Here is a 10,130-nt window from a genome sequence, read left to right on the forward strand (position 1 = left end):
GGTTAGCTCACATACACACAAATCACTTGAATAAATTGAAATCTAAAGATTTAGTTTCTGGTTTACCTAACATTAAATTTCAGGATAACAGGCTTTGTGATGCTTGTGTGAAAGGTAAACAAATCAAATCCTCTTTCAAGTTAAAGGATATTGTCTCTACAAAAAATCCATTGGATGTGTTGCATATGGACTTATTTGGTCCATCTAGAGTTGCTAGCTTGGCTGGAAATTTGTATGCTTTAGTTGTTGGGGATGATTACTCTAGATTTACATGGACTTTATTTCTTGCACATAAACATGATGCTTATTCTGCTTTTAAGAGATTAGCAAAAATTCTGCAAAATGAAAATGGTTGCTGCATTAAATCAATTCGAAGTGATCATGGGGGAGAGTTTCAAAATGCTAAGTTTGAGAGGTTCTGTGAGAAGCATGGGATAGCTCATACCTTTTCAGCCCCTAGAACACCCCAACAAAATGGTGTAGTTGAAAGGAAAAATAGATCACTAGAGGAACTTGCTAGAACTATGTTAAATGAATCTAAGCTTCCTAAGTATTTTTGGGCTGATGCTGTTTATACTGCTGGTTATGTCTTAAATAGGACCTTAATAAGACCAATTCTTAAGAAAACCCCATATGAATTGTATAAGGGCAGAAAACCTAGTGTAAGTCACCTTAGAGTATTTGGGTGTAAATGCTTTGTATTGAATAATGGCAAAGAAAATCTTGGTAAGTTTGATGCTAAATCTGATGAAGGTGTGCACATTGGTTATGCTTTGAATGGTCATGCATATAGAGTCTTCAATAAAAGGTTGCTCATAGTAGAAGAATCAATGCATGTTGTTTTTGATGAAACTGATCATAACCTATCTAAAACTGCTGATGAACCTGACAGTAATGAATTTAAATCTGTTTTAAATCAAAATGAATCGATTCATTTTGATACTGCTGATACACATGCTATACAAGAATCTACTGCAGCTGTAGGTTTGCCAAAAGAGTGGAAAACCCCAAGAGACTTAACCCTTGATAATGTCATTGGGAACATTGAGAAAGGAGTGTCAACTAGAAAATCCTTGAACAATTTCTGTGAAGCAATGGCCTTTGTATCTCAAGTTGAACCCAAGAATTTGAAGGAAGCTCTCAAGGACAGTAACTGGATTTCAGCTATGCAAGAGGAACTGAATCAGTTTGCTCTTAATGAGGTCTGGACTCTTGTTCCTAGAATACCTGAGATGAATGTTATTGGAACAAAATGGGTATTTAGAAACAAAATGGATGAGCATGGAGTGATCACCAGAAACAAGGCTAGGCTTGTAGCTAAAGGGTACAATCAAGAAGAAGGAATAGACTATGATGAGACATATGCACCAGTGGCTCGGTTGGAAGCTGTTAGACTGCTGCTTGCTTTTTCATGCATCAAAGGGTTCAAGCTATTCCAAATGGACGTGAAGAGTGCCTTTCTGAATGGCTATATAAATGAAGAGGTATTTGTCTCACAACCACCAGGTTTTGAAGACCATCAACATCCAGAATATGTGTTCAAACTCCAAAAGGCTCTCTATGGACTCAAGCAAGCTCCTAGGCAATGGTATGAGAGGCTAAGTGATTTTCTAACCTCACAAGGCTATGACAGAGGCACATCAGATAAGACCTTGTTCATTAAGAAGAAAGGAGATGACTCAATTCTAGTCCAAGTATATGTGGATGACATCATTTTTGGATCAAACAATGGAGAATTGTGTGAAGCTTTCGTGAAAGTCATGAAGAGTGAGTTTGAAATGTCAATGATGGGTGAGTTGAACTATTTTCTAGGCTTGCAGGTCAAACAACTCAAGGATGGCATTTTCCTAAGTCAAGCCAAGTATTGCAAGGATCTGCTGAAGAAATTTGAAATGGACAAGTGTAAACCAATCAGCACACCCTTCTCAACAAGCTGTCATTTGGATCATGATGAAGCTGGAATTTCTGTTGATGAAACCAAATACAGAGGACTCATAGGATCACTGCTGTATCTCACTGCCAGCAGGCCAGATATAATGTTTGCAGTGTGCATGTGTGCAAGGTTTCAGTCTGCTCCTAAAGAATCACACTACAATGCTGTCAAAAGGATTTTGAAGTATTTGCAAGGAACTAAAGAAGTTGGCTTGTGGTATCCAGGTAACATTTCATTAAGCTTAACTGGGTATTCTGATTCAGATTTTGCAGGTTGCAAAATTGATAGGAAGAGCACAAGCGGAACCTGTCATTTGCTTGGATCAAGCTTGATCTCATGGCAATGCAAAAAGCAGGCTTGTGTAGCTCTTTCCACTGCTGAAGCAGAATACATTGCAGCAGGGAGTTGTTGTGCCCAAACTATATGGCTAAGACAACAATTGAATGATTTTGGTATCTTACTTAACCATATACCTCTGCTGTGTGATAATACAAGTGCAATCAACTTAACCAAAAATCCTGTCATGCATTCAAGAACCAAACACATTGAAATAAGGCATCATTTTCTAAGGGAACACATATCTAATGGAACATGTGATATTAAGTTCATTGGTACTGATTTACAACTTGCTGATTTGTTCACAAAACCATTAGCCAAAGATAGGTTTAATTTTCTGCTTAATGAATTGGGTATTATAAATGTCAATTGTACCTAGCAGTGAAAAATTAAATCTGTTTATTCGCAATTAAATGTGTTTATTTTCTGCACTGATATGCATTGATGACTAGGAAAGAGAAATTCTGATCTTTGACTGCTTGACTGAGTTAGTGGGCATTAACCTCTGTACCTTTGACGGTTTTGGTCATGGTTATGTAACAGATTTGATGGTTTGGGTGCTCAATAAGAATTTGAGTGTATGCATCGTGACCCTAAAGATTTGGTGCATATTTTCAAAGATTCTCTGCACAAAATTCAGAAGCATAATATCTTCATGAATATCCACTCATAACTGCAATATCAATCCATTTATTCTGCTATAAATCTGTGTGAATACTTGCTACCCACATTGGCCATTCTCTTTCTATTCTCACCATTTGAAATCAAGAAAAGAATTCAGGTTATCCTGGCTTCGTCTTCAAAACAAAAACAGAAAGGCAAGGGAAAGCAAACCACTTCTCAAGGTGTGTTAGAAGGATGGTTCGCTGGAAATGAAGAAGGCATCAATGCCTACATTCATGAAACAAGCAGGAAGCAGATCAACATACCCAAGGTGCTGGATTTCAACTGGCTGAAATCTGAAAAACTGGTAGAAACAAGGGCTGTGTTGAAGCACCAGAAACTGAAAAAGATGCTGGAATTAACGGGTAATGTCTATCCTGACTTGGTTAAGGTGTTTTATACTAACCTCACATTGGATGGGAAGAATGTTGTCTCTTATGTGAAAGGGACAAAGATGAAGATCACAAGTGAGGTGTGGAATTCTGTGGCTGGAATAAAATATGCTGGACTGAAAGTAGGGAAAGGAAACACCAGTGGAATTTCAGAATTCAACAAGCTGCAATATTACAAAAGTTGCATGAGGAATCCTACAGAGAGCATAAACAGATTCCATGCAGGGCATTTGAACCTCACTCCACGTCTAGTTGCATACATCATAGCTTGGCAACTGATTCCTAGAGGGACAAACCATGCTGTCTTACATGAAGAGGATCTCATTCTCCTATATTGCATCATGAACCAGATTAAGGTAAACTGGGTGTTCATTGTCAACGAACACATGCTCAAGTAAAAAAGGTTGGCTGATTACAGATTTCCCTATGCTATTCTTGTTTCCAGATTAATTGATTACTTTGGTATTGATGTTACAAATGAGAGAAATGACCCTATCAAAGCTGTAAGTGAGATTGATACTTCAACTCTCACCAAAATGGGTTTTCACAAAATTGAAAACAAGTGGGTGGTTCTCAAGGAGAAGGACTCTCAAGCAGAACATGAGGATGTGGATGAAGCTGTTTCTATGGATGATGACTCACCTGCTGCCCAATCTGAACATGAGGAAGTTGCTGCAAATGCCATAGTTGCCTATCAAAGTCCAGAATACCGTGGAGAACCAATGTCTATGTTTGAGAGGCAAGTGCTGTACCGTCTTGATGTCATGTCTGCAGAACAAAGGGCACACTTTGAGACTACTCATGCAAGGTTCCAACACCTTGATCATCAGATTGAAGGAGTTCAGGCACAGCTTGCAGAGCTTTACTACAAGGATCAGTAGTTTTCTGTTTTTAATGCTTTCCTTATCAGTTTTCAAGTTTATGTAATGTTGAACAATTTGGTTTTCTGGTTCTGAACTATTATGGTTATAATTTCTGCTTTATACCCCTGTATTCCCTATGCGTATATGCTGTTTGATGAATCCAAAGGGGGAGAAAAATAGCTCACCATGCTAGGTGATGCTAGCTGAAACAGGGAGTTAATTCTGCACCTTTAAACAAATTCTGCATGTTATGCAATATTACTGTTTTCTGGTTTAAAATCTGGTGCAGTGCAAGTGCTTAAAGCAACAAAGCTATGAGGTTAGCTATGGGGATTTGTCTCCATCAAACAGGGGGAGATTGTTGAAGATGGTTGCTGCCCCTTCAAGATTGTGTTTGATGAAGACTTGTATGCTGTGTTTGATGAAGACATTTATGTACTTTCCATGTATTTGTGCTTTGCTTTAAGAATGTCTTAGTTAGTGCTTAGAGGTTGTCTAAGAGTAGCTTTTTGCTGAGTAACTCACCTCATAATCACTGGCCATGTGATAAGAACAAGCATGAGTTTTCTAAAACTGTTTTTCACATGTTTTACACAAAAACACGTTTTACTGCATAAAAATAAATCTGTTCTTTTCTAAATAAACAGATTCATTTTCTTCACTGATGCCTTGGCTAAAAGTCTTGTAAAAATTTGATTTTGTGCATCAGGTATTTTGACTAAGTCTTCTTCTTTTCAAAACGACTGAGTTTCAAATAGTTAAACTTTCTCTGTTTTCGTTTTGAAAAATAAATCTGTTCATCTGTAAATGAATAGATTCTTTTTTGCCTCTGGTGCCATATCATACTTAAACGTTTTTCAGTTTTATCTCAGCACCAGAATGGTTGACTAAGTCTCCTCACTTAACAGATTCTCTAACTGCTTTTGAAAATAAATCAGTTTATTTTATTTTCAATCTGTTCATTTTATAACAGCTTTAACTGCTTTTCAAAATTCTGTTATAAGCTGGCTTTCTATAAAATGCAAACTTGTTTCTGAGTTCAATAACGATTCAAACAGTTTATACATTTGCAAAAAACAAGTTTTGACAGCAGAGAGTTAAGTGTTTTCAAGGATTAGCATTTGTTCTTCAAAGATTTCGAAAATCAAAAAGTGCTTGTTCTTGGTTTGGTTCCAAAAGCTTGGTGTGAGGTGCAGCTACTGTTCTAGCAATCTTGCCTACTGGTTTAAGGCAGATCTTTGTTACCTCAATCAGGTGTAGTCGTTTCACTTCTTATTACTTGTAATAGTTTGGTTGGATCCTCTTCTTGATAGGTGTTCTTGGAGAGTGGATGTGTGTGTGTGAGTGCTGAAATAGGTTTTTTTTTAGCAAGAGTACCTAAGTTCTTGTAGGTTTCAAGAACAGTGGGAAGTGTACTTGATTGTACTGTGTGTTAGTGAATTCCACCTGTTGTTGGTGAAGACTGGATGTAGCTCAGGTTGAGTGAACCAGTATAATTGCTTGTGTTCATTCTCTCTCTCTCTCTCTGCAATTTCGTTTCTGCATAATTGATAAAACAGCAAAGAAATAAATCTGTTCAATTGAAAATAAATCTGTTCTTTCTGGGCACTGTGCATACTGTTCTTGATTTCTAAAAAAGGTGTTTGAATCTGATAAGAACATATATAATCTGCTAAAAATCATTGGAACAGATTGACTGTGATAGGCTGCTCAAGAAACTGTCGATGCTATTAATTGAACCTTAAACAATTGCTTAAAATTGAAGCTTGCTGTTTTGTGATTCATTGTTCTTAATTTCTGGAAAATTTCTTGACATCAAGAAGAACACTCATAGTCTGTTAAAAGCCACTGGAACAACTTGTTTGCAAAGGTCACTCAATTAACTAGCATGCTATCAATTGAACCTTAATCACTTGCTTGAAATTGAAGCTTGCTGTTTTTTGTATTTCACTGTTTTTCAAATCTGATATCTGTGTGTGCTGCTGGAAATTCTCACTGCATAGTCTTGTGATTAACCTTGCTGTATTAAAAGCGTTTCAAACAGAAAAACAGTGTTGAAATAAATCTGTTCATTTTCACATAAATCGATTTATTTTCTGTAAAACTGGGTTAAACATTGTTTCTGCGAAGAAGTTTTAAAAGGTCAATTCACCCCCCCTCTTGAACTTTGGCACTATTAATCCCAACATCACTGACTTGGTCGTCAGAGTCTTGTCAACAGGTAGAGCCCTTTCTGTCTCAACGGAGCCGCGTTAAAGAGCAACAATAGGAGACAGATCAGAAGCGGAGCTCTCCATCAAGTCCAACCGAGATCAACTGCGAGAACAGTTGTGAATGCCTTTACGCGATTACTTATGCGACTACCAATGCATATGCAAATATTGTACCACTTAAATTGATTCACCTTTATACCCTAAACATGGAGTAATTAACATAACAAAATCTAATTTACTTAGGTGAATCTAAGTATAAAGGACTAAGAAACTGTAAAATTTGATGGCTTAAACAAGAGAGGGGTGAATTGTTTATAAAAGTTTTTCGCAAATGATAACTAAGAATGAAGTTCTTTAATGATTTATAGAAAGGAGAATCAGAGAAGCCAAAAGAAATAAGCTATTAAAACTGTTATCAGTAAATCAATCGATTAATATTACGATATAACCGGTTGTTTATATTATAGAGACAAAAGCAAGTATAAGCAGTTTGTAAAGTAGGAATATCAACCGGTTGAAAATACAAAATAATCGGTTGATTTTGACATCATATCAAATACCAAACAAATTATAATAGAGAGAAAGAGAGAGAGAGAGAGAGAGAGAGAGAGAGAGAGATTCACACAATTAGATTATACTGGTTCACTCAACCCTGAGCTACATCCATTCCTCAGAACACCCTCTTTGCAACACTTCACACCTCAAGCCAGAATCCCAGTAACTTTACAGGATTTTACCAACACATACACAGGTTTATCAAAGTACAATTACAGGAAACTAAGCATGAATAGAAAACACCTGGAATTACAAAACCAAAAGCCTTGTGATCAATTCTTGCAACAGAGCAAAGCTTTATCAACAATCTTGCTAAACTTTGAAAAACTTCTTTCAAAAAGAATCTTTAAACTCTCTCTTGATTTCACACCAATGTGTTAAACTTGTATTTCAAACATTTGAAAGAAGGCTATATTTATAGCATTTGAAATCTAGTCGTTTATGACAACATAACATAGTCAAATCAGTTTTGTTCTCATTTAAAACAGTTGAAACAGGTTTTCAAAAAACTGTTAGCAAAGCACTCATTTAATCGGTTGAAACCACGATTTAACCGGTTGAATGGGTCAAGTAGTTACATAACCAATTCCAAAAACAGTTTCAAAAGCTCATTGCCAACTAAGTGACAAACAACCGATTGTCTCGAATATTCAACCGGTTGTTTTCCCTTTGCATGGAAAAACACTTTGTTTCTTTTAAAACTGATTGATTAAGCTTTGTGTAGGCTTCAAGGACTGATCTTAACAAAGATTCTACACAGCTTTAAACTAAACCCAAACCCAGAAAGAAGCACAGCTTCAGGCTTCATGTGGATTTGATACGTCAAAGCTCCCATCTTCAACAATCTCCCCCTATTTGATGGAGACAAATCCTTGGGATGCTTTTAGGAATGTTCATTGTTTAGAATTTGTTCTCGTCAAGCTCGGACATTATCCGGGTACGCTGGTCTCCGATTACACAGGTGAGGAGTGGGTGAGTATAACCATAACGGAACAAGTTTCTGTCTATCAGAGTATATCTCCCCGAGTTTCTCTTGACAATTTTGGCCTTTGCGAGCTTAGAGGGAAGCAATCCATCGACGAGGTACCGTTTATATACAGTCAACCAGGTCTCCTCAATCCTGATTTGCATAACCTCAGAAGATTCCTCTTCGAGAACTTCACCAATAGTTATTCTTGGTACCTTCAATGTTTCCTGGACCATCGAACGATGCCTTCTCTCTGGATCTGGATTGATTTTCCAAACCTCCAGTTGTCTTGGGCGACTTTAGGGTCTCCTAGATTACCGATTGCTGCCAACCTCCCTTTCCTGAACTGGCCAACTTGGACAGTAAGTCTACTCAGGACATTTGTACTCTAGGGACATGGACGAGGTCAAAAGTAGAGAAAGCCTCGCTTAAGATTCCCACATACCTGAAGTACGACGCTAGTTGTGGGTCCTTGGCTAGATACTGGCCTATGATTTGCCCGGTTATGAGCAATGAATCACTGTTTGCCAACAGGCTCTGAGCTCCCAACCCATTGGCCAACAACATTCCAACTATCAAGGCCTCATACTCAGCTTGATTGTTGCTCGCCTTAAAGGCGAACCTGAGGGCTTGTTCGATTAAGAGTCCGTTTGGTCTTTCTAGAATGACCCCAACTCCGCTTCCTTGTTGGTTGGAGGATCCATCAACTAAAAGGACCTATTGGTAACTGTTAGGATCGGGTTGGCAGTCCTGGGATGAGAGTTCCACCATAAAGTTTGCATATACCTAGCCTTTGACGGGCCCTCATGGTTCATACTGTATGTCAATTCAATAGCCCAGCAAACCATCTGACTTGCAATGTCTGGCTTTTGGAGAACCTTACAGATGGGCAAGTCGGTCATTACAATCACAGTAAAACTTTGAAAATGATGTCGCAATCACCGATCAGCGAACACTACACTAAGGCAGCTTTCTCAATAGCCTGATATCGAATCTCAAGTCCCTGCAGTACTTTGCTCGCAAAATAGATCAGTTTCTGAATCTTCTCCTGATTTTGCAAAAGAACTGAGCTAATGGCCCGATCTATTATCACAAAATATCATCGTATAGGGATTTCATGAATCGTCTTACCAAGAACTAGGGGACTAGCCAAATACTCCTTGAGCTTGACAAAGGCCCTTTCACATTCATCAATCCATGCGAAACGATTGTTCTTCTCGAGACAATAAAATTAGGGATACCCTTTATCTCCACTGGCTGACAAGAAACGGGACAGGGTGGCCATGCGGCCGGTCAGCTGTTGCACCTCTTTCACATTGGCGGGACTCCACATCTCTGATGGTTATGCATTTATCCAGGTTTGCTTCTATTCCTCTCTCGGTCAGTAGAAAACTGAGGAACTTCCCTACTTCAACACCAAACACACATTTATCAGGATTAAGCTTCAAATTATACCTTCCTATTGTGGCAAATGGTTCCTCAAGGTCGACAATGTGTTGGTCTTCCTATTTCGAGGTGACGACCATGTCGTCTACGTATGCCTAGACATTGCGCCCGAGCATTGCTGACAGAATTCGATCCATGATTCGTTGATAGGTCAACCCAACATTCTTTAAGCTAAAGGGAAAAACCTTGTAGCAATAACTGGCGACCTCGGTCATGAAAGCTATCTTACTCTCATCCTTTAGGTGCACACGAATCTGGTTGTACCCTGAAAACGCATCTAAAAAACTCAACAAACGACAACCTGATGCATTGTCAACCAGGGAATCCATGTTTGGCAAAGGATAGGAATCCTTGGGACAAGCCTTGTTCAAATCAGTGAAGTTCATACACATTCTCCACTTTCTGTTTGCCCTTTTAACCAAGACAACGTTTGCCAGCCACTTGGGGTATTGGATTTCCCTTACATGGCCAGCAGCTAGAAGCTTCAGCGTTTCTTCTCGAATGATAAGGCACTTTTCTTCATTGAATTTTATTCGTCTTTGGATCACAGGCTTAGCTCTTTCGTCCATCACTAACCGGTGGCACAGGAAATCTGGGTCTATCTCGAGCATGTCCACGGATGACCATGCAAAGGCGTTCATGTTCTCCGAGATATTGGTTATTTTGTCCTCTAACTCCTTACAAAGTGAGATACCGAGCTTGAACTTTTTTCCCTTTATTACCTTCTCACAATCTTTTTCAGCAGGTCCAAGTCATCTTTCG

This window comes from Phaseolus vulgaris, chromosome 4, assembly GCF_000499845.2.
Source record: "Phaseolus vulgaris cultivar G19833 chromosome 4, P. vulgaris v2.0, whole genome shotgun sequence".
In the NCBI taxonomy this organism is placed as follows: Eukaryota; Viridiplantae; Streptophyta; class Magnoliopsida; order Fabales; family Fabaceae; genus Phaseolus; species Phaseolus vulgaris.